The following is a 26,042-nucleotide window of genomic DNA, read 5'->3' as shown; positions in this document are numbered from 1 at the left end:
TTCACTATATAACATCTGTAGCACGTTGTGCTTAGTCCATTCAACCCTTTCACACAGCAGTTCATGCTGAAGTCCTGATGAAAAAATGCTACAAACTCTTGAATCCGGCCTTTGGCTGGTGATGCACATACTGGCATCAATACAATAAACAAAGTTTCTTCCCCAGACATACTGTATCAACTTTTTATGAATTTATTACTATTTCTAGCTTCTCCAGCCCTGAAACATTCACCTTCCCAGGCGTTCTCTCGGAACAGGGATGTGGGCTTTTAGATAAAGTAGTGATTTTAAACAAAGCCATGACCTATTAAGTGACAAGATAAAGGGGCTAGCCTTGGACTAGTGCACAATAACATTACTGGAAAGTAGAAACAAATCAGTCACTGCAGTCATAAATCTAATTTTTCTTGGCTCCAAAATCACTTGATTATGCAGTTACTGGCAGCCCAACAGCAGAGGGTTTAACAAATGTCTTGCATCCCAGCACAAGCCTCCTCCACAGCCTCTCACAACACATACCTTATTCAGTGCAATGTTTTAACCAACAATACCGGCACTGCTGGGCTGCTGAGTTGCAATCGAATTTAAGCTTGAAGGTATACAAACCCTAGAAACTCCCAAATACCAAAAAACAAAGCCTTGGATTATTTTACAGTGTTTCAATATGTTTTCTTGCCGTTGCTTATGCCGAGCAAAAATTTTGTCAGTGTGACGTGCTGCAAGACATCACCTACATAGTTACAATGGAAGCAATTTGCTACTAAAGATGCAGAGAAACCAGAATCTCAATCAGTAGCAGGAGCTGTAATATATACAGTATAAGTAGGCAAGGCAGGTTAAGGAAACATGGGTGCACCACATCATCACAGGGCAACCCCCAGGTGGGACTGAACAGTGCAGGTTGAGTATATCTGACAGTTAAAGAGTGTTTGAAGGTGGAATTTTCCATTAAGTCTACTTTTATCTCGCACTTGGCCTCAAACAGTCTGGATGTGCACTGTACTCGTCTTCAAACACAGACAGCAAGTCAGACTTGATTCATGTGACACACCTGCACGTGTAGCATCACACAAGATATCCAGCTCAGGGAGGGGAGGGGGGTCCTGACAGGAAACTGTAATATTGTTGATGACACCACCCAAATATAGGCTCCTCTTACGTCAGCCTCAAATGTGTCAGGCAAAACTGAGGGAGAGCAGTGCACTCGAGAACGTGACAAACTATGTATAGTCTAAGACCTCAGCTGGTATTAAGTCATTACAGGAATACTCTGAGGTGTGACTCAATTTTATTTCAGTCTATGGGACCATAATTCCTTTATGATTTTGTGTACAGACAGTATTTGTATTGTACTATCCAGGAAACCACATACAACATATAATCAAAAGAATCATATTTCTAGTTGGCAATGCTGATGCTCACAGTTTTACTTAAAGCGTGATATATTTTAACATCTTCACCACAAGTTTTATTGGTGACAATGTCCGCCTGCATGAGTGTGTGTCTATGTGTCTGTGTGTGTCAGTAGAAACTGAAGTGCCTTATTTCATGCAGAAGCCACCCATTTTCCTCCCAGGAGTAAACAGAAGGGAACTGGATGTTGATGGGTGAGGTGACAAAGAGGGAGACAGAGGAGGGGTGGTAGAGAAAGAGTAAGGAATAGGGACCAACAGAGGGTAAAAGTGTTAGAGAGAGATGGGAGGAGAGGAAAGGGATAAAGGCACAGGGAAAATGAGTAAGTGTAAAAAGACAGATCAGAGAGAGAGGCTAGAAAAGATAAAAGCAGTGAGAAGTTTGCAGAGGTGAGAGATGTAGAGATGGAATAGAGAGCTGAGGAGAGGGTGACGTGAGGAGCGTGGAGATAAAACAGAACTGTGGTGGGCAGGGAGAGATGGACGAGTGAAACAGCTGTGTGTGACAGAAGCTGCCTGGAGAGGCTGGGGGACAGGGTGGTGTGTACAGCGGGGGGGATGTCTGCTTTTGATGTGGGGAACACAGAACAGAGAAAACATCAACAGAAGCTACAGAAAACTACAAGCTGGGTGGGCCACAGTCCACCCCCGGCATGACAAAAGCAGACGAAGAAAGGCTTTTGAGATGTCATTATGAAAATACAGCACTCCAAAAAGGCTGTGCAATTATACAGCAGCTAATGAGAGCTAATCTCACCCCCATGTGCAGGTTCATGAGATGACACTATTACTCTTGATACAGATGGTGGACAGACCAGAAAATGAGAACACATACTACTACTCCTTTTTATTAGCTGAGCTCATTTTGGGTCCTGGCCCACAAGTGTAGTCTGCTATACGTCACAGCGCTACAGGAGACGTAGCAGCCAGGCTGGGTCAATACACAAAGTGATGTACGAATCAAGCCCAGCCCTCCACCATCTGTGGTGTCCTACCAGGGGACCATAACACAGACACACACACATCCTGTCAGGGGACCGAAAACACAGATGCACACTTCCTGTGGAGATTAAGAACTGAGGCCAGGCAGGGTGCCAATAACACAAACCACAGACAGAAGGCTAGTGTAAATAGACTGCACCCTGTCTTGATTATTTAATAACATTAAACCAAATCCGAAAGAAATGTTGTATATTCCTAAATCGGATTCAAAATGATTCAGATAGGACAAATCGCATATCTAATTTGGACTAATTGGGCTGTGCTGTCCTGCCTGATGTTAGCCTAGATCTTGCCACTCTCAACAGTATGCATTAGATAACATTTTCCTCAGCGGGATGAAATCTGTCCAATAGCAGCGCAGCACGCTGAGGTTCTGCAAGGCCATGGCAGCACCCACATCGGGCCTCTGAGCTCCTGGACGTGTGAGCGCGCACGTGAGGAGCCGAGGGAAGCTGAAGGAAACGAGTGAGGTCCGAGCCCCCTGTCCAACCCCTGACAATGAGATAATTACGATAGATAGGAGCCCCGTGAGGCACACTGTTCCCAGCCTCCTCATCTAAAATGGCAGCTAGGGTAACACCCAGTGGTCCCACACCTCATAAACTAAAATTAGGCTCAAGCTATCAGTCAGCCAGTGGTGGAAGGGTTGACTGGGGACACACTCGAATGGACACAAGTGAACAACACACGAAGTGAGGCACATCTGTTGTGGCTGGCACAATAACAAAAGCTCTCCTTTACTGAATACCTGTTGTGGATTATGCATGAAAGGTCTGCAACATTAAAAATAACACATTTTGGAGCCCCCTCTAACCAAGTGAAACCACAGAAAACTGAGGGAGAAAACAAGCCTTTGTGGTCAGGCTTGTTTCATGCCTCATTTGATCCTACAGCACAAATCATCACCTGATGTTTTTGACGTTACACTCGTCATGCATTCATCTAAAATTTGACCTCATCGGACCCATCCGAGCTAACGTTTCGCTGCTGCTAAGAAGATATTCAGTCATGGGAAATGATTGAGGATCTCCACAGGTTTTTACAAGTACTACATCTCTGCAATATCTCAAAAATGATCTAGATTTAGAAGATGTTCATTTTAAAATGAGTCTAAATTAAGATTTATGGGCTACTAGACACAGCACCAACATTATTATTACAATAAAACTTAAGATAGTACCATATAATAAATAAAGATCATATCTCCTACCTAGAATGCTGCCTTGACTAGGGTGATAGCCAGAACACTGTAGTACGTATGTGCAATAGTTTAAGTGTACAGTCAGTGTCACTGAACCCTGATTCATAACAGCTAAAACAGGATTGGCCAATCTAACAACTAAAATGAAAAAAAAAAAACACTACTGCATCAATTCCTTATTAAAAGTATTTAAGTTGCAGTTAAACATAATTTTCCTGCAGTCTTCTCCTTTTGTAGCCACAGAGGCAGGAAAAACATAGTTTCTTTGCTCAGTGTCAGACTTTATCTGGAACAGCTGGTCAGAGTGAGAGCATGAAATAAATTTTACATATATGATGGTCCTCATCATGCAACTCGACAATGATTTCCCAGGTGCTCAAGGTTTGACCATTTATGGCCTGACTCAAAATAATCCTAAAGTTACAGCCTCAGCACCGGATTTAGGCTGGACCAAGAATGATTTGCTTTATTGTGTCTTTGTTATCTTTCAGGACCAAAGCTGCATAACCTGGCAGATCAACAACAGACCATTAAAATATTATACAACATAGCAGGAGAAAGACAATTAAAGCAAACTGTTTTATCTGACTGAAACAAGTAGTTTCCCAAAATGCCAAATTCACTTTTATGTGCTTTGCTAAAGGACATCTTGAGATAAACAAACATCTTTCTGTTTTGCCACCCATTATTCCAGACCATAGCTACAGTGGCGTCCGTCAGTTTGCAAATCAAAACATTGACTCACAAGCACCTGATACAATACTACACCCATGAGTTCTGCTAGTTTGACATCCTTAATATAATCCTGGTATCTGTGCATGTTTTTTTTCTGTCTGTGGCTACTAAGAGTGGAAGTGGAAGAGAAAGATGACTGTTTTCACCTCAGGTTTCAGGAATCTGCACTTCTGTTACCTCCTGGGACTCGGAATGTTTTTGTCCTCTCTTGTTGACCAAATGCTGGCCTTGCTTGCTGTTTCCATGACATTAATGAGCAGGTGAAGCCAGGTGAAATGTATCATCTCTAATTAAAATCAGATTGCAAACCTACTTCAGCAATGAAGAGGATGTGTGGATTAGAAGAAAAGAGATAGGATTAAAGGCCCTGTGCAAACACAAACACGCATACATGCACGCACACACGCAAACACACAGGTATCCTTTTTACTGAGGAGAGATACTGAGTTACGTTCAAGGGCAGCTAGAACCACACAGTTCTAAGAAAAGATCCAATCGGGAGCTGAAAGAACTTGCAGTTGCCATTTAAACTTAAAGGGGAAGCAGCACTGCATGCCGGATTCTATACAAAAAAGTTTGGGGCTGTTGCTCTGTTATTTAGCAGCTTAGTATCTTAGCCATGGGTTAGAACCAATCCAGCTTAGATGAAACTTAGAGTTTAAAACGCAGCAGCATGATAAAGTGGACCTGACTGCTCTGTCCAAACAAGCACAGGTTGAACAGAATCGCAGCTAAACTGGGTGTCTGAGCCGGCCTACAGCCTGCACTGGGCCAATTGAACTGTTATCATCATTTTTCCTGTGTTGGTGCGCTGGTACTGCTGTTGTTATGAACTGCGTTGGGTTCTGCAATGTTCCTACCGTTGTTCATATTTCCACATTGTTGTACAATTAGGCAAGAATGAGTGAATGCATTCACACCAGGAGTTATTTTAATGTGACTTGATGCAACATTAACTGTAAATTTAGTTCCACCAACGAATCACATTAGGTGAGCATCTGAGCATCTGAGAATCTTGTCCTGACTGAACATGTTTAGATGCGCTTGCAATAGCTGATTATCACTACCATAAAATAATAGTTTTCTTTCAATCTACTGCAGTATCAGTAATTTATCAAAAACACAGCTTACATTGAAACTAAGGTAGGAACTGGTCTGAAAATGCATCCACGATTATTTGTTTCTGTGACTTCTATATTACTGGCAAACTGATTACAAACTGCTGCATTGCATTAATTAACAACTGGCTGCTATGTTGTCAGATTGTCAGTAACCCTGTTTCTGGCACAAAAACTGAACTGAGGAAGACATAACACCTTTAATTACAAAATCTAAAGCTCTGACACTTTATTATAGTGTTGGCTTCAAAAGAACAAACAAGGTAAAATATTTGAACTTCTAAAATTTAATCAAATGATCTGAGCTGTATAATTCTGTCCTCATACTGAACTTCATGACCTTAAACCTCCCACAGACCACTAATGCTGCGGGTGATTTCTACACGGCACAGCCCTTTTTCTTCTCCATTTCTATGACTCCATTTCACATCTTAACAGTCTAAACCAATAAAACCAACTTAACACATCTTAATAGCTGAACAGCTTTTACACCTACTTGTCTTTTTCTCTTACTTGTCTCCTCTTATATCCCTCTTACATGTCTCATAGTGACACTTCACATTGCTGCTTTTAATAATCGTCTCAGAACAAATCAGACATACTGGTTTTGAGCTGCCCGTGGGAAGAATGAACATGTAACGTCCGTCCATTCTAGATAAAAAGCCCTGTTTTCGCTGTCTACTTTTCTCTTTTCAGCGCACGACATGTATAATTACGTTTCTCTGACTTGCTTGTTTCTCTGACCGTTGTCTTTCATCTTGTCTCTTCCTTGTGTGTGTGTGTGTGTGTGTGTGTATGTGTGTGTATACATCTTGCTCACTGACTGGTTTTGAGTGCTTATCAGAATGCACAGATTTGATTGGATTGTCACATAAGATGATTTACGAGGCATGCAATTGGTCTGTGAGGTTTCTAGGCCACTAAACCTGTGCTGCAAAGGCTAAAAAGTGACCACTGGTTAACATGGAGACACTTTGTCAAACTTGAATAATTCCCCACTTTTTCAAAGACTGTGAATCATTGCAACCACGAGAGGTCCTTGAGCATACAGTCACATATGTGCACAAAAAAGCTCATGGGTTCAGTATGCGAGATTGGCTGTGGGCAGATACACACACATATATATATATAAAAAAAAAATAGAAAAAAAACACATCCTGGTAAGTTTAACAAAAACAACCTGAAGCTGAAGAAAAAACCCTGCTGCTTCCCAGCAAGCTACCACCTACTCTCCTGTACGACTACTCATGGCATTTTACCTTCTCTGTCTCACCAAACAGGGAACCGACCACCTGCTCTGGTAAGAACAGAGTGAGCTAGACAAACACAAAGCATTCAAAGGATACACAACAACATTAATGTAACAATTCTTGTTTACTAATGAGAACACAATTTACCCACATGCACACACGCACGCCTGGGTTGCCCCAACTCAAACACAATGTAATTTATTGCAGAACCTTCCTCCTACAACTTGAGAGTGCTCATTCACCACTTAAAGCATAACAGTGCAAACCTTTTCACTATTACTGATCTAATACAACATCACAGGCAGAACAACATCACACACAGTATGTCTGGTATTATACAACACCACAGTAGTGCTGACCACTTTTAACAGATCACAAACTTGTGAAAGACAAATAAACCCAGACGACCTCAACAACCTTGTGTTCTCTTTTTTTGTATAACCTCAGCGGTAAATCCACAGATCAACTGACACGCTGCACTGAAATTAATGACTTCATACAAAAAAAACACTGCTACTGTAGGAGCATCTTCACAGTAAAGATAAAACATGTCCATGTTCAAGTGGCACACAGTGAAATGTAAAGACCATAACACGAGAACCTTTTTTTTGATGTCTTGGTCACTTTTCCAGTCAAAATGTTCTGATTCAATGTACAGTAACTTTCTAATATTGTTTTTGATTTGCTCGTTTGCTCACAGAAACACAATATAGGGCATCAATGATACATGTGCATACTGCATGACTATATCATTTTCACTTGCCTTATATCCTCGGAACTAAACTAAATTAGCTTTGTTTAAACACCGACCAAGCTTTGTCTACATATTCTGCACACACAGCTAGGCTTAGTTTTAGGGGAAAAAAATACATGTGCACAAGTCAAACATGCTAAACACTAATGTTTGGCATGATAATTGCATGGTCCTTATTTTCCTCTTTTTCCACTCAGCCTTTCTGAAGTCTGTTTAATGGCACAGGTATATACAGTACAATCACAATACTGTCTTAAGGCTGCATCCAGATCTCTAATCTACGCCATACATATTCTGAAGTGTCATCACGTCCTCTTATCTGTTTGTCTAGGATATTTGCCTTGTCTTGCAGCTATGAGAGCATGGAAGTGAAGGCACGTAACACACCACTCCCGTCTTTCCACATACAGAGGGCTCCGTGGACTGCTTTCCTCTGTGTAACAATATAGAGATGCAACTGAAAATACTAAATGTATTTTGCTTTTTCATTACACATCCCTACATGCATGCCTGCTGAAAGGCATACGAAGACACAGAACGTGTGGACATTCTACACTGTTTCTTAATATGCCTCTCCTTCAACAATACCATTAATCTTCCTCTCACTATTAGGGTCAGAGCAGCCCTAGAGGCTGAAGCCATCTTAGGACACACACATCTACCAACTCACCTATAACGACTCTCTGCTACCCAAAACAAATCCTCTGCCACTAAGAGCAATTTTCCATCAGAATTGTCAAACAGCCAAAGACGTGAACCTTCATATGTTTGTTTAGTAACTCTGCCAATCACCTTCTAAGATGTTAAACACTAAAAAGCAGTCTGTCATCTTCTCTAAAGAAGGGTGAATCTTAAATCAACACTCTCAATTAATCAATCAAGTTAAAAATCTGAATCCATCATCACAGCATGACTTGCGTGTTAATTCTGCTGCTAACTTCACAATGCATCACATTCCTCTGGAGATCACATTTAATCCCTGACAGATCACGCTGATCGTGTCCCACATATTACTTCTCTCTGCCCGTCATGTCAGTCAACAAAAACAAGTTTGTTTACCTCAGTGCACAGAGCAAAACACTAACACTGCAAGGGTTAGAGGTCAAATCCCACTGGGGCCACTTATTCTAACACTGCCTCAGTGGCACTTGATAAGTCTCCAACAAACTGCATATGTATGTACAACATGTTGCACGCAAGTGGCATTACAAATCTGCTGGCAAAGGCTCATTTAAAATGAATATTCAAAGTGTTGGCATGTCAAGCATTTCTGTGTCTAATGTTGTTGGCCACCTTTTTATTTTCCACCACAATGATCTGCATAACTCTTCATGCAGACTGTTGAGGGCTGTAAAAGTATACCTTAAATGATCATTTTAGAACATTTCTTTTATTTAAGAGATTCTTAAATCTATTACTACCAAAACTGTGACTGAAGCAATAGTACAGATAGATTTTTACGACTGAATCAACTGACAATTTCCAAAATGATTCTCTTCAGGACTATGCAGAATTAGTATTTTTTCTAAAATATCACTTGACTCATGACTCATTGCTAAAACAATTACGTTCATAATTCTGTGGCATCACATCATGTTGCAATTAAAATTGCATCTTGAGAATAAAAAAATAAATTTGGCAGACAACTTGGCTGCTCTCTACTGCCGTTGTTTGCTGATGAGGAGAGAAAGAAGCAGGCAGGGTGAGGTTTGGAGAGAGCATGAGATTAGGTGGGGCGGTGAACCTTTAATTGTCTTTTGTTTAATTTTTCAATGAACTGCATAACCAGTTTTTCTCTGTGGAAGTCAAACATGAAGCAGGAGACTAAGTTACACCTGACCAGCCTGATGTCTGTCTGTGTGGTTATTTTACAGGAGCCTGTTGTATGTGGTGCAGATTATTATTACAAAGAGTAACCACAGAGGCCCCGATCAGAGCCTGTTTCCACCACACTGCCTCACCTGCATGGATTGCCCATCTCATGACACCTTGACACATTTGCACCACATCTGCTGCACGACACATCCATACCAAAGACAAAGCTCATTTGAAGGTCTGAAAAATACCAACAAGTCATATTGCTTTTGTGCTTGTGCTAGTCCCTGCTGAGAAAACAGAGACCCTAGAGTGTGCACATAGAGTACACACACCTGCAGGGTTTCAGCACTGAGCAGGATCAGCAGGGGGGAGGCTAGCATGAGAGCAAAGGGGAGGAAATGAGCAGAAACCCAGAGGCCAGAGGGAGCCGACTCCTGAAGACAGCGCACAATAATGAAAGGTTCATGTTTAGGTGACACTTCAGTAGCCATGTTCTTCTGTACTGTGTATGTATGTGTATTGTGGCCATGATATTGTGGCATGTTTCCAGTATTCACACTAAGAGGAGAAGCAAGATAAGGAAAAAACACCTAAGGTGAACTGGTTTAGTTAAACAATCTATGTTATGACCTCCGGCAAGACAGCCACCAACCAGGATACACAGAAAAAAAAAAAAGGACTGACACATGCACAATATCCTGGAAGCAAACTTCAACAGGTTGCCCTTCTCAGGTGACATTGATTCAAGACCGTAGACAGACTACAACACTGTGGTGGCGGCAGGTTTGTTCAATTGCATTACTAATGATTGAATTAGATTAAACTTTGCCCTATCAGATAGAATCCGGTTATAGCACGAGGGTCATGTTTGCCCATACTTTGTTACCGACTTCAGTCACACACAGCTCATGCCGTGAGACACAGCGTAATACCGCAAATATGCCACTGTTTACACTTGATGAAAGTAGCCTTAATTAAATGAGAGCCCTTAGCAAGGAATACTGCGTTTTTATAACACCAAGAAGACCTCTGTTATCTGAGCAAACAGCACATATGGCAGTGAAATCAATGTTACAACCACCTGCCTCTGTTTTTACATCGCATTTGGTCATTAAACAGCAGGGTGGTGCGAGAGGAGACAGTGATTGCTAAGTAAACATGTACTTTACAAGGACGAGATCCTGTGTGCGTGTGTGACCTGTGTAAGATGTCTTACTTCACTGGTTTTTTTTTTCACACCTCCTCGATTCAAGCCTACTGCAGCATGCCAGCTTGTGGGCTGCACATTACTACACAAACCCTGGCATGCAGGGAACAATTTCTGAACAATTTGAGTGAGGAGAGCTGCAGGATTGAGAAAACAGTGAGTCAGTGAAGAGTCAGTGGAAAAGCTGAATGGCAAGACCAACCACTAATCATTACTGAAATTCCCTTTTCGCTCATTTCAATTGATCCACATTTGGGCTCCTCTTTGCTCACTGACTGTTGAGTGTCAACTGAGGTTTCTATGGCCCCTCCAGCAGTGTGTGACTTTGTGCGTGTATCCTTGTAAATGTCCATGTCTGTGTGTGTATCTCCATGTTTGTCTGTTGCCTGTTCATGTCCATGTGTTTGTTTGTTTTCTTTAGCGCACTTAGCCCTTTTAGCCCAAAGAGTCACTAACAGGAGTCACTATTGTTCAGAAGATAGTGTTAGCTCGAGAAGTGGGACTGTGGTGAGAAGACTGCAATTTTTAATCTCCAAACTGGTTGGAAAAAAAGGACATTCAAAGTCAAGACCCAACAATGTTTCAACAACTGGGAGAAATAAGACCCAGTGGCCTCCTTTTAACTTATTACAGGCTCCTTACGGACTCGAACAAAAACATAAGTGGACTGCACACACATCTATTACTGACGGCACTTCTTGTGTTTATTGTAAATTAACCTAGGAGACATCCTCAGAATGAAGAGGTCTGCTGGCTGAGAGGTTTGTTTTTGTCTCGTGGCTCATCATAGAGACCCACTCATGTTTCTGCAGAAATACCTGTGAGCAAGGCACACAACTTGAGGCAAACAACTGCTCCAGTGAAGCTGGTAATCAGCAAATAGTTGCTTGTGTCAGTGTGTGTGGGAGGATCGAATGTGTTAAACTGAGAGAAAACAACAGGTGAGCACTATGGTAAATTACATACAGTCTGCAATGGATCATGGGAAAACCAGGGATTAAAGATTGCTCAGTGTCCACATATCTGAAAATGGATTCCAGGTCAGTACCACGCTCCATATTCTTGTTCCTAAACAACACAACCTGCAACACTATGGTAGTTTCACCAGTGAAACTACTTAATACTAATCCTACTATAACTACTTAATGTTGCTAAACCAATTTTCTCCAGTTAACAATTGTGGTGTAACCCTGTTTAGTGTGTGTAATATTTTCAAAAGGCACATCAGCCTTTCAAATTTGAAACAGTTCTCTTGTCCTTAGAGGACTGCTATGTTTTAATTTGAAACATTAACACTTCACTATTTGAGGTTGATCAGTCTTTGAGCAAAACTGCCTTCCCTTTGCAGAATTATTGAGGAGAGATTTAAAGTAACTGCCAGTTAATACAAATAGGAATGAAAAAAATCTAATGTCAGTTGGCTGATATATGCTTTTCTTGGGTTGTATGTACAAAAATCTGTAATCACTGTTTGTTTCTTGTGGACGAGGAAGTATTATGCTGTTGAAAGGAAGAATGTCTTTTTCCAAGCCAAATGACCCTCTTCTACCCTCTTCTTTGCCTTTTATAGTTGAGGATCACCCTGCTCACTCATGCTCCTCGGCCCCGGGTTACATAATTGACTTGAGCCTGGGATGGAAACTGGCTGTCTTTCAGTCACACACACTGACTGCAGTGCCCAACTCTGGTCGGACGGAACATACGTGCAAAAATAAGCACTTACTGTACAACATACTCACATATATCCTACACAACATGTGCACAGACGTCAATAAGACTTTCCCACATTCAAATCTAGCAGTAGGATCTTCTTCACTTTCAAACACAGGGCCTTTGTCGGGTCACTTTCCAGGGTTCATCCCTACTGAAAAGCAGATGAGGATGTAAATCAGGTCATAAAACACACAACCATACTGGGACACACACATCCACATACTTTAGGAGTTCTATATATAGTCATCCACATCTATTCTATGCCAAATCGAGTTACACAAAGAATTTAACAAATGGCCTAATGGATGGAGCATTCACCTAATAAATTATGGCCTAAAGCCTTTGCCAAATGGTGGACATTTGTGTGTGTGTGTGTGTGTGTGTGTGTGTGTGTGTGTGTGTGTCTCAGAGGCAGTCTGCTGACCTAAGGGCCAATGACTACCCTCACTGAGAAAACACAGAGGCCACTCAGGGGGAACGAGTGCAAGTGAGGGAAGGAGGTGAGAGTGGGGGTAAGGGCTGTCCCCAGGTTATCAGCAATCTTAATCAGAGATATTTAGAGCGCTGCATGTTTGACTGTGTGTGAATGGATGTGTGTTTGTGTGTCTGTTTGAAAAGGCACTTAGTCAGGGAGTTCCCTGAATGTAATGAAGTAGAGGGGCCAGGCTGACGCATTAGCACACTTAGCCCAACCCTGTGACTGCGACACAGCTCTCTGGTCGAAACCTCCCTCGCCATCTGGAAACAGATGGTGCAACTACTTTTATTTGCAAGTATAACGGGTGCACAAGGAATCTGAAGATAATTGGGACAGACAAATTACAAGAGAGTGGAACAATACCAGACTAAAGCTTTAGGCAGAGCACAAACTGTATCAGCAATGCAGAAAAGACTTTTCTAGCACTTGGGGAATCCCTATTACAATGAAGCAGCTTTGTATGGGGAACATGAGTCTGAAATACAACTAGAAATCCTCAGTCTTTGCACAGACATGAACAAGAGTAACCAAATGGAATATGGAAAGGACAATTTTTCATGAGGTGATGGTGAGGAGATGGTATCCGTGTCTGGTTAATAATAGAAGCATCACACCGGAAAACTGGTATTAAGACTTTAAAGTCCATGCAGCTGATTTTAAACAGTGTGTGGACACTGCATTGGTTGGGAATATTTTTACAACACAGCACAGAGGAGTGATGTGGATGTGATTGAACAGTGAGCCTGTGAGCAGCCTGTGTCTTCTAAAAGACTGATTACTACAAAATGAATCTCTCACATAATACTGTGAATACACTTTTGCTGATTGACACCAATGTTATAACACTCCCAGAGACAAGTGAGGACGCAGTCTAACTCAAGGCTTAGTCTAATCTTGGCATAAATGGATAGATGTTTCACTTGGAGGTGCTGAAGGTAGGTGCAGGGTAACCTGCAAAAGCCTGTTAATTTGGGCATGGAAGTTAGGTAACTGGCCTTTGCAGAGGGATGCCTGCAGAGTAAAAATACCAAATTATCCCAAAATTACTATGTTACATCACAGAATCTGTGCTGCCCCGCGCTGTGCGGCACTGTGCTGTGTGTGTGACGGTCTCATTTAGACCAGATTAGAAGGTCGAAGGTTTGGTTTGCCCAGCTACACATACCCTGCTGAGGGCTCATCGGGGGGCAGGTTTGCCCAAACATGGTCAAAAATACAGGACACACATGCACGCACACATCATATTCTAGTTGACCTATGTGAAGTGTTTGAGAAGCCTCCAGGTTTTATTTGAAAACGAGTGAGTTTCCTCAGATAAACTCAATCCACTTAGAGTTCACTGTGCAGGCTACTGCAAAACGGCACTACAGGGTATCTGTGACAGTACCTGAAGGGGATTAAAATGTTCCAAAGTAATAGATACTTAATAATACAAAGCCATTTTGGAAGCGCATTGTCACATCTGAAATGCTAGCCAAAGACACAGCCCTCCACCTGTTCTTCTTAGTGCTATCCATCTCAGAGGGTGGCACAGGGGAATGGGGGATAACCCTGCAGAGCATGGAGAAGGATGAGCAAAAAATAAAAGTTTGACAGTTTGAGACAAGGAGAACTGGGCAGGAGGAGGAGGGAGCAGGGGTTGCTCAAAAATATGGGATTTCTCCCATTGCCCAAATAAGTACCTATTAAAAGAGAATTTGTGCCCTGCTGAGCTGCCGATAAGGCAGCCAGGAGAAAGGAGCTGTGGAAATAGAACATGTCCATATAGAGAGGGGAGCTGTGGAGAGAGGAGCAGGAAGGGGGCAGGGGTTAAATGCTTCCTCAGAATGTGTGCTTTCCACTGGCGTAAACCCAGTGAAGAGTCCCCGAGTCCCTGCTGATTGACACAGCCCGAGGGCCTACTGTGAGCCTGATTGAGCATGGGCAGCTGAACTACTGCCAAAGAAATTACTGCATTGAAATCGGTTCCATGTTCAAGTGCCATGTTTACCAATGCTTGACAACACTAACGATGAGGGACTGGAGATTTTTCATCAGGTTTTATAGCTTCAGTCAGCGTTTGTATCACCCGGCCGGGAGTTTTTGACTACTAGAATGACAGAGAAAGCAAGAGGACAGAAGACAGAAAGAGGAAAACCTGTCTTGACAAACACCCCACAGATGTTGCTCCTCTCTGACACCACTGGTCTCCCTAGCAACCCTGCTGGCCAGTAATAGCCTCTAGCTCGTTTGGCTGCAGTGGCGTCATGAAGACGCGGGCACACACACACACACACACACACACCATGTACACACAAACAGGCACATTTCAGCCTCTGAATGGGATCCCAGTCTGTATTTATAGAGACAGAGGAACTCACTAGCCCACCCAGCCCAACCATCCCCTCAGGCCTTACCACAGAACACACATATCTGTACAGAGACCATCTATCCCCATCATTAAAAGCCCTGAGCATACACATACACACACAGCCATAAAAAAAGATCCACCAAGTCCCTCGATTCTAGTAAACAAGCCCTGTAATTGGCGATAACAGATAGCTGGGAATTATACATTAGAGCTGGCTTGGGTTGTTGCTTTCCGGGTACGTGCAAAAAGCACTGGCTGAGTCTGAGTCTCCTTAATATCAAAATGTATACTAATTCTAAACTGGAGAAAATTAGCTTTTCTCTACATTTTGCAAGGCACGATCATGAATAGAGAAGACACCCTCCACTAGCAAGTGCTTGTGTGTTCTCACATTCTTATTCTGCACAACATAGTTTTTATTCAGAACTGAACCCTGTTGTCAACAGGTGTCTTTGTCACTAGGACATACTATGTTAGACTAATTATTTGATTATTTCCCCCAAAAAAGAGGTTGATCATTTCTTATCTTTGTGAAATGTCCTGCCTCACTAAAGAAGACACTTCCTTAACTATTATATCCTATACTTGTAGCAGAGTTTAGACGGTGTATAACGAGCTCCAATCAGAGCAGAGGGTTTCCCACAGAATGTTACAAACTAAACTAAGCAAAAAAAAACAAAAAAAAAAACAAAACAACAACAACATAATATAAAGTGAACAGAATTGACATGCAGGTGTGGGGCTGCTGTAAGGCCAGCTGCCGTTGTGGTGAGACAGCAACTGTTGTCTCTTTTTTGGCAATATTACAAGGTGTGTCATAGAGACCTGAAAATGGCTATTTGTACCACAATTTGATCTGTCAAGCTGCTCTGTGATCATTCAAAGGGGCATCCAAACCTATCCAGATTTTTCAAGGTAGGGTTAGAGCAGAAACATGGAATAATACCTGGAATAGAGTCATTTTGCCCATTCAAGTTGTTTTTATTTTTTACCAATTTACCGTATCATTAAAGTGTAACTTTGCTTTATTTGTTCACATATTTCATTCAGCTAAGAATTTATCTTTGATTTCAGTAATAATGACATCAACTACTGTCTGTTGGACTTTTCCTACAGTCTACACATCATACATCTGTCTAAACTAAAAAAAAAAACAAATAAACACCACACTAATACTCATCAAACTCAAGTGGTATGAGTACAGTATGCCTATCATATGCTATAAACACTGCTGACTTCCCTAAATGTCTTTCCATGTACATTAATGAGAAATTATGTTCTGTTTTATAAACCTGACATCAATTTGCACTTCAAGCCGGGCCATGATTACGTAAAGCACTGAAAGCCTGTGCGCTGTATAGCATGTGGGAGGAGAATCTGAGCGTACTTACCAGATGACAGACAGAGGGACAGAAAACTGAGGGGAGGGGAAACACTGGAGGACAGCACTGGACCACTCTAAAAAGAGATTAATAGAGAAAAAGGAGAGAGAGAGAGAGAGAGAGAGAGAGAGAGAGAGAGAGAGAGAGAGAGAGGGAGAGAGAGAGAGGGAAAGAATGAAAAAAGGACAAAAACTAAATTAGTGAAGTGTTATTTGCAGATATCCAATGTGCTGCTGACTCCATCATTCAGCTTTATCTCGTATACTTACAGTAATATTACAGATATTTGTGGTGCCTTCAGGCGAGACACTGACACACAAACAACCACGTCCCTACACAAGCACAAACACACACTGGGGTGTTCTGGTGCTCCTCATCTTATTTGGCTTCTACAGAAAGAACAGAATTTTAAATCATTCCTCTGGCTTCTGCTTAATAAACTTTTAATAGGAAGCTGCTTCCCTTAAGAAAGGCTGCCTTCGTCAGAGAGAGTGGTGGAAATGAGCTGGCAAATTAGACAAAGGGCACCACCTCCGCATCTGCTCCGTTGTAGCTTTAGAGCGGTAGGTTTCACTGAGGATGAGAGTCTTCTAAAAGCTTAAAATAAAAATGTAAACTACGCATTGGGTCAGAGGGACTGACAGAGTGACGGAGTGAAACAGGAACAAAACTATAGATGGAAAGGAGGATAATCCTTCATTTGGCAAACCATCTCTTATCCTTATGTCCGCCGCGAAGACAAGACAAATTCCTCGACACTTCCTGTACTTAGCAGTGACGGTGATTCGGCTTGTGTCTCTCCTCACCTCATCATCACAGCTCCATCTTGCTTTGCCCTGTGCAGGACAGGAACTCAGGCGGTAATGGTTTCTTTAGACTATCATTTTACAAGATAAACACAGCGCAGCGTAGTCAAGGCAGGACAGATTACAACTAAGTGAGGAAAAGTTGTTGTTCTGCAATTTATATTTACATCTGGAATTATTCTAGTTTATTAATGTTATACTCAGTAAAAGAATTTATCTTGTGACTGGCCTTTCTGTTATTTTGCAGAAGGTATCATACAGTACATCTTCTGGGCACACTTTGAAAAAGTTGAAACAAAAGCTAGATGCTTAACAATGCATGCTAAAGATGTTATCCTGGAAACATTTACCACTGTCATTTCCATTCTACGCTACAGCGATTTAATCAAGCTCATTGCCTATTACTCCCTGTATGGGCATTTCCTGAGGGAAGTGTCTTTCCCAGTGAAAAGATCTTTAGCAATGCTCATCTAAATCTCATGGACACCCATGAATTGAGGCTTTTGCAAAATGTGGACCAAAGCAGTACCAATGGTACGTTAAACATAAAAATATATTACTCATTTCTGAAAGGAAATGCTGACATTCTACTCTAATACAATGGATGCATTCTTAATTATTAATCAGCTCTGCATACAGTAATAGCCAAATGAACAGGATTGTGAATTAAACAGCTCCATATGTAACTCATGTAAACAGCTTGGTTAAAATACCATCTTATTTAGATTACAGTCAGATTATGTTATGGCTATTACCAGCAAATCTTTGGTTTCCTTGAATGCCATTATAACCCTTTTCAGATATAAAAACCATACACAGCAACCGCTGCCATCCCAATGTGAGACAGCTGAATTGTCAGTTGAGGGGTGGAATAGTTGGAGTGTGTAATGATCAAACAGTGGTGTCAACTGAACCCACTGTGCCACTATGAACCATTAATATGAAGGGCAGCAAGACACCTCATCAGCCTCTATACAAGGAATATTATTTAATGGCATTCAGCCACACCTGAAGGACAGCAAGGGTTTGTTCTGGAATACAATATATTAATATTGGAATACTAATATATTGTTTAATTCTGTCATCTACATGAGGGAATGAGGGAAAAAAAAGCAAAAAAAAATCAATTAATAAGCGGGAACTGATTTTCGGAGTCAATTGTTCTTTGACAGGTAATCTGCCATTGATCCACTCAATAGCGACCCCGCTCTATCCATTCTGTCTTTGGGGTCATCACCTCCTTTATGTCCATCTATCCCCTCTCTCCCTTCTCCTCTCCTCTTCATGTGGATGGGCCTCTCCCACAGCGGCAGCTTATGTGGATCAAATATTCCACATGTCAAGTGGCCTCACTGTCCGAGAGCCGTTCACAGGCCTCTTGAGCCAGGGGAGAGGATCGGTGGGTACGCTCTGCACCAAAAAAGGGAAGCCATGTTGTGTGTGCAGAGACCAGTATTTATGTTCTGCTGAGCATTTTGGTGAGAACACAGCAGTATTATCCAGAGAGACAGATGGACAGCTACTGTAAATAGATGACAGACAGAATGCACTGCAAAGCAGCAAGGGTCCGGCCATGAAGTACCTTAAAGGTTAACAGTAAAAATATGAAATCAGTTCTTCAACATATAGCAGCCTACAGAGTATGTAGCACTACAATAGGGTTTGTGAGCTTCAGTTTCTTTATTAATTAAAAGCCAAGCGGCTTAATTTTGGACAGTGCAGAGACTGCACAAAGCTTTATGATAAAGACAGATGAAAGAAAGTGGTGAGTTTCTCTCCTCACTGTCAGAGCTAACAATTTAAAGCAACAACATTTAGACTTCCGTAACGCATCCTCCATCCATCAAACCAAGACTGGACTAGTCTTGTAACAGATAAAATATTAAGCAGCAGTTTTCAAAATTGAGACCAATTGGGCACGAGCTATACTGCACTACTATTTTCTATTCTCTTTGTCAATTCTTCCACACAGAAGAACTACATCAGAGCGTAGAAGCACCACCAATATAGTCCAGTGATGGATACACGATATCAAACAAAGGACGGATGTACATTGCTTACTGATGTGTGTGTGTGTGTGTGTGTGTGTGTGTGTGTGTTAAGAGCATGTGTGCATTTTTAGAAGGTGCTATTCCAAGTAACATGCAGCGGTGCGGTAATAATTCCTTTGATTGGGACAACAGGTAAGAGGCTGGTAATCTCACCCCTGCCTGCCAGAGGATTTAAAACGGTGTAAACAGTGGCAGCTCTACCATCATCACTCAACCAGCCTCAGCTCTACAGGGGAACCACACAGGGGTGCTGATTAAAAGGACAGCACTGTTAACACAGCCAACCACACGCACTCCCACAGGTATCACAAGATGGGATATGGCAGGGGAAGTGACATTATCCATGTCACCTGGAATAGCCTAATCTAAAAATACCACGCAGATGCACACAAACTTTTATACACACACACACACACATACAGCAAAAATCTGGTTATAAAACAAGAGCGCCATGACTTGTAATGCATAGAACATATCTTCAAGTAAATAACAACCACCAAAATGACTGTTTGACTAGTTCAGGTGTGAAGAAAATGACTGGGTGGATCAAGAGCTAAAATATGTCCCCGCCTCAGGAAATCGACCCAACGCACAGCCTGACATGCAGCTCTCTGCAGGACTCACTGCTTCACTGCCATGAAAAGCACCTGTCAGCGTACCGAGAGGATGACTCTCATACCGTCCCTCACGTCAGCTGTCTTCCTCTCCTATACTGCTCTTTTGTGACGGGGACATCAAACAGCTCTCACCAACTCTCTGACCGGTGGAGCGCTCTGAGAAAACCCCGCCCCCTGTTTATCATGCAGCTGTGTCCCACAGGGCGGAGGGGTCTCTGAGAGGGTTGAGGTAGGGTCACCAGATTGAGAAGTGCTGAAGCAGTGAGAGCTAGTGAGAACTAAAAATAGGGAGACATATTCTAACAGCGGATCTTCATTTGAAAGCACGATTCTATCAGATGGAAATGTAGGCAAACAGGAGCACTAAAGAATGACAGAACTGTATGAACAAAAACGGATGTTTGGTGGCACAGCACAGCTTAGCATATTATCACAGCGGTGTGAGTTTGAGTTAGACGAGAAAATTCATGTGGGGTATGCATTTTCTTGTCATCACATCTTTGTGCTAAGCTAAGCTAACTGGCTAGTGGCTGTAGCGTCATTTTTTACCGCAAAGGCACGAGAGAGATATCGATCTTTTCATCTGTGTCTCAGCAAAAAAGTGATGAATTTACCAATATGTCAAACTATTTAAAATGTACAACTTCCACATGAGAGTCCTCATAAATCGCTCTGTTGCGGTTAGGGTTATCAGCTTGGTTTCCACACCAGCTCTGTTGTTTGCTTGCTTTGCTGAAATAAATAAATATACTGCGGGCCACTACTTTTGGACACATTGCATAATCTGCCGCCACAGCTGGTCGTATTATCTGCAGCGCACTCCTAACATTTGTGAAAGGTCTTAAAATTATGAACCATTTAACAATTCGGTTTCTGCCAAAGTTCACCAAAACACAATCGTTTGTACAATGTGAGAAGAATAAGAACATGCTTTTAAATATGGTTTTTATGTAAAGATACGTTAAAAAAAAATTCCAAACCGACCAAAAGCACTGGCCTCAGTGGAATGAATAACTTGAAACTGCACTTCTTAGTAGAACGTGGGTGAAATTGAAATGGGAGGTAAAGAGAAAAGCAGAGAGCGATGGTGGAGGAGAGGAAGGCAGTCAGACAAAGAGAGATGCACACGCACCAAAACATTTCACATACACTTTGACTCTTCAATTTTTTCTTTCCTGCCTGATGCTGTCAGGAGCCAGCTCCCTGAGGGCCAAAGAGAGAGAGGCAGCCAGTAAAACCCAGGCAGAGAGAAAAGGTGAGAGGAAGAGGGTTTCTACTTAGTGACTCACAGAGAGAGCGCAGAGAGAACATCGCTCCTTTTTCCTTAGAGAATGATGGACGACTGTCTTTAACAAGGACAAAATTAGGTCTGGGTCTCTCTGCACACACACACACACCACACACACTGAGTGGGAGAGCACTTCTCCCCTTCAAGCAATGTGCTGGCTAATTAGCGGATTACATTAGCAGTGATGAAGTCAAGGGTCCAGGGCCACAGTCACACGGGCATGTTCTTTACCACCAATGAGAGGAAACCATCCAACCTCAGCTAATACTGAGAGCTATTATACAGCATAATTTGCGCTGGTATGACATGGTACACTGTGCGTAGATGACGTCTCTGCAGAAAGCTGCAAACTTGGAGCACTTCAGTGCTACTTTAGCCCTTTTCAGACATGTAATGTGTACTACCTCTGTTGTTTGACAGCCATTTTAGCTTTCATACATGATATCTGGCATCTGGTACATGAGGGAGCGACAGTGGTGTGACAGAAAATAATGGCACAGACAGACACAGAGACATAGAGCCTGTTCTCTCTCACAGGCTGATGTGTGTTTGTGGCCGTCATGTAATTCGTATCTGCTCACATTCTAACATTTTTTTATTTTTATGAACCAAACCCAGCTTTGGATACAATTTACGGTCAGCAATTTGAAGCAATAGCTATTCAATTACATTCTGTAATTACATCCCTATACAATGTACTAGTTTTAATTGTCAGTGGCAGAGTCTGCCGTTCCCGTGCCGGATTCAAATTGCCGACCTACACACGAGGGATTCACAGGAAACGAGGCATGCATGCAATCTATTTCATCGATAGCAGCCTCACTGTTGACTGTTTCATCACCGTATCGGGGCTGTATTGAGTTACCGCTAATGCAAACCGAACATTTCCTACTGCCGCTGCTAAACATCAAAAGCATTCAACTGGTGAAACACGGCACAGCTTTTATTGTCTATTGAAGAATCACAGGAAATGAGATGTATTTGTCGCTGCAATTAGCGCTGACAGAGATAGTTCATCAAAAACAAAACAAGACAACTATCGTTTTCTGTATTTTTTCCATCGATGAATCTAATTAAACAAGAAGGAACGATCACAGCGAGCTGTTAGATGATGAGCTGCAGGCGAGCTGCTCTTCTCCAACTCTTCAGCAAGGTAACTCATTTGCAGAACTGTGCCCTGCTGTTGTGTGTGTGGGTGTGCCGTCATTTTTATTAAATGAGTTTGAGCTGCACTGTAAATAGATGCACCAGCTGCTCCTCTGAGGTATTTATGATTAAGTAGCTGATTAGCTGGCGTTTGTTGCCCCAAAACATTCTGGGAACTGTGATATTAGACCACGCTTGCTGGTATAACTATAACCACAGGCATTGCCAAATCAACCAGGACTGAAATCCTAAGGAATACGACTGTGGGATGAGTCACAATTTTAGTGGGAATGGTAAATTTTTTATTTCATTTCCCTGAAAAAATCATAAAAATTATGATTCTGTGAGTTCTGTGCCAAAAAGAGCATCCTCTGGGTTGACAGTATGATTCGTAGGCCGGGAATCCCTGGAGCACCTCAATGCTTCATTTATAATGGTATGTTGTGACACAATTTACCTTTATCAAAACATGTGGATATTGCCATTGCATGATTATGTTTTTAATATAATATAAACTGTTCACGCCTAATTACAACATGTGTTTTGTATTTTGCTACATATTCATTCTTGAAGCATGTGCACTGAGTTTCAGTCTTACACACAGGCACCTAAGGCGTGATGATTATGGTGGCCTTCAAAGATTTCTGAAGAAGAAATAAAAGAATAAAAAACACATTTTTATAGACTGTTCTGATTTGCGGTTTGACCTTGTAAGACTGCCAGCATGACTTTTGCAGAAAAGTGCATTCTTATGGAAAACTGCCCGGTAAAAATAAGCTGTACATCTACAGAGTGAAGAGCACGTCTAAAAGGATTTTAGGAATGTTTTCAGTTCAAGGCCTTCGGTGGAAATAACTACCCTAATTTCTCTCACTGTGTTGCTCAACAATGAGACCAGTCATACAATTTTTCGCCCCGTTGTTGATTCAAATTTTGGCGGCTTGTATAACTGATCTCCTTCAGCGGGGTTGCATAAACAAAATGATTGAGTCTATTTTAAGCCAAGTGAGATCAACTTTGTTGTGAAATGATTTTCACCTGTTTGTGAAAGACACAACAGGTATTTGGTTTGTATTTTGTCATGTTTAGTTTATCTGATATTTTCTGATCTAACTTCGCTGCCTTCTCTGAGACCCGAGTCACTAATGGGCCTTGGAGATTAAGCAAGTGCAGCCGGAAAAAACTGCGTATATAATACGTGATATATCCCCGCTCTTCCTTATGTGGTGTCACTGTGTCATTTAAAAAAAACAAAATGTCTCCCAGCATTTGCCAAAGTAAGATTTACAACACTCCTCTTATGATGTGCTTTGATTGTGACACTTTTCTAAACTTTACATTACTTCTACAGTTTGTTATGATAGCCATCTAATGGATTGATGTGCTGAGCCGAGAGCTTTGTTTAAATGACATGCGAGAAGTGTTTGATGAAAAATGGCGGGGGTCGTTTGACAAATGTCTGGCACTGGTCAGAAATCTGTTTAAGGGAACTGGCTGTGTGTTTATACTGATTGGTGTGTTTCCCTCAGTCCTACAGTTCATGTAACGTTTTTTTTTTTGTTGTTTTCTTTTTAGTTGTAAACTTTCGGACTCCCACAAAAAACTCCATTAAAATCCACTTTGTCTTTCAACACATAAAACAAATAAAGACATGAAATAGGCCAATATTAAATACTTCATGCTGTTCCACTCGGGGATATCTGCATAAAAACAGGCATTCCCTCGCAGCCATTAAATTATGCAAGTCAATAATAAAACAGAGACAATTGTGCCGTGCTCTGTGTTCTGCATTTCAACTTAGCTGAGCAGGATAAGTGATAAGCTCAGCTGCTAAATGTTACATAATTGCTTGGACTTGTTATCTCGTACAGTAGTGGGCTGATTAAAGGCGCTCTTCTGGCACATGCCCCACACACACACACACACACACACACACACACACACACACACACACACACACACACACACACACACACACACACACACACACACACACACACACACACACACTCCTTTCCCAGAGAGACAAGAGCAGTGCTGTAAAAAAAAAAAAAAAAAAAAAAAAAGAGGAAGAAGCAACATTCCTGCTGTTTATCTAGTCATCTGATCTGGCAAGCGAGTCATGTGTTGCAGCCGTGTTAGAGGCTCAGTATCATGCTTTAGGCTAATATAGCCTAATGTGTTCTGCTGTGTTTTAATGGGTGAAAATGCTCTTCCTCTATGTGAATAAGTCGCGTCCCGGCTAAAACACACAAATGCTGCCGAATGAAACCACAGCCTGTCCTTTGACCTGCCGAGCAAAGGATAGATTTGATTTGGTTTGGTCTCTTTATGTCACACAAACAAAGAAATCAATACGTACAAAGACAATACACAATCAATCAATAAATAAGTGTTTCTAAAGGTTTCTTAATGCTCACCCTCGGATATTGACAGTGTGATGAATGTACTAATTATTTTTGCTGACTTCAATGATCTTTGTCAGTGTATTGCAAAGCCCTATTCTCTCTATTATTGCGCTGGCTGTGTAATAATAGCTATCCAGGAGAGGATGGTGCAAAATCAAGTTTTGCATTCTGGAGCGAAGGTCGACAGTTTAATTGGAAGTGCAAATTGCGTTCACATGTATCCCCACAGTGGATTGAGCCACGGGTAAAGTGAATGTGCACACCGCGAGCGTGTGTGCATTTAAAAGGAGAAGGGGAGATGGAGGAAACAAAGAATGGAGGGGGTGGGAAATAGCTCTCCTGTTCGGTTCCAATGTATTTTTAGAGCCATGCGTGTTCCCGAGCTACAATTATTATCACTGAAGTGTTGTTTTTGCTCTTCGAAGCCTCTTTCACACAAACCAGGATGCTCCCGCTGCCTGCTACTGAATCAGCTAAGCTAACGCTGCCAATTTTTTGTAAGAAAGAGAAAGAGTAAATATTGACTTGATGACGGCGGCTCCCACCAGTTGGTGTGAGAGGAAGCGGCTCCCTCTCCCTCTCCGCTGTTGGCTGAGAGTCTGAAGAGAATACCCCTGTCATTATATTCACCCTGCAGCCACACTTACCCTTGTAGTGAAGACACACGCTCTCATCATTGATCTCTCGCTTTCTTTAAGCAGCGACTGTGCTCGCATGTTAATGTACAACATCTGGACCAGTAAGGGTGGAGGCCGGGTTTTGATCTGTTGTGTTGTTTGCATTTGAAGCTGAGACTGGTCGGGTTGAGTTTATCAGCGCAGGGAGCAGAGTGTGATGCCAGTGGAGCCGAGCATCCGCAATAATAAAGTGTTCATGTAGAATCTTAAAAGGATCTATGCAAGTGCTCAAAACTGAGTGACCTTGTTAGGTAGTTATATTTGATCCTACAAAAGTTATGTTCTTGGACTAAACTAAACTGAGCCTAAATCAAGTCTGCTTTTTTTAGTGTGGCTTAAGTAGGCATTCTAACTTTTAATCACAACCAGTCATATTGTCCTTGAGGATATATTCTTAATAACTGAATATTTCAGTCTGAATTGCATGAATCAATTTCAAAACATCTCCCTCACTTCAACTTTTCACATTTCAAAACAAGCTGCTGCAGCACATTTAGATGAATGTGAAGCTGTTCTGGTTTTACGATTTTAGAGGGGCCATTTTCTTTCTACCTCTGGATTACATTTAAAGGCGCAGCTCTCTGGAAAGCAACACCACCTCTGCCTGGACGCAGCCTCAAGAGACTGTC

The 26,042-nt window shown here is 41.9% G+C and overlaps 1 protein-coding gene across 1 annotated transcript in view; it reads right to left on the bottom strand.

The window, feature by feature from the left end:
- The window catches only part of LOC121622121 (1-phosphatidylinositol 4,5-bisphosphate phosphodiesterase beta-4-like), a 65,421-nt gene that overhangs the window by 33,478 nt on the left and 5,901 nt on the right, over positions 1–26,042 (bottom strand). The window contains exon 3 of the mRNA XM_041958971.1: positions 16,430–16,496. The gene's annotated coding sequence lies outside the window, so the exon portion shown is untranslated. The remainder of the gene's footprint in view (positions 1–16,429; positions 16,497–26,042) is intronic.

This window comes from Chelmon rostratus, chromosome 18 (assembly GCF_017976325.1).
Source record: "Chelmon rostratus isolate fCheRos1 chromosome 18, fCheRos1.pri, whole genome shotgun sequence".
NCBI lineage: Eukaryota > Metazoa > Chordata > Actinopteri > Chaetodontiformes > Chaetodontidae > Chelmon > Chelmon rostratus.
The sequence above is the reverse complement of the archived record's forward strand: the minus strand, read 5'-3'. Positions and strand labels throughout refer to the sequence as shown.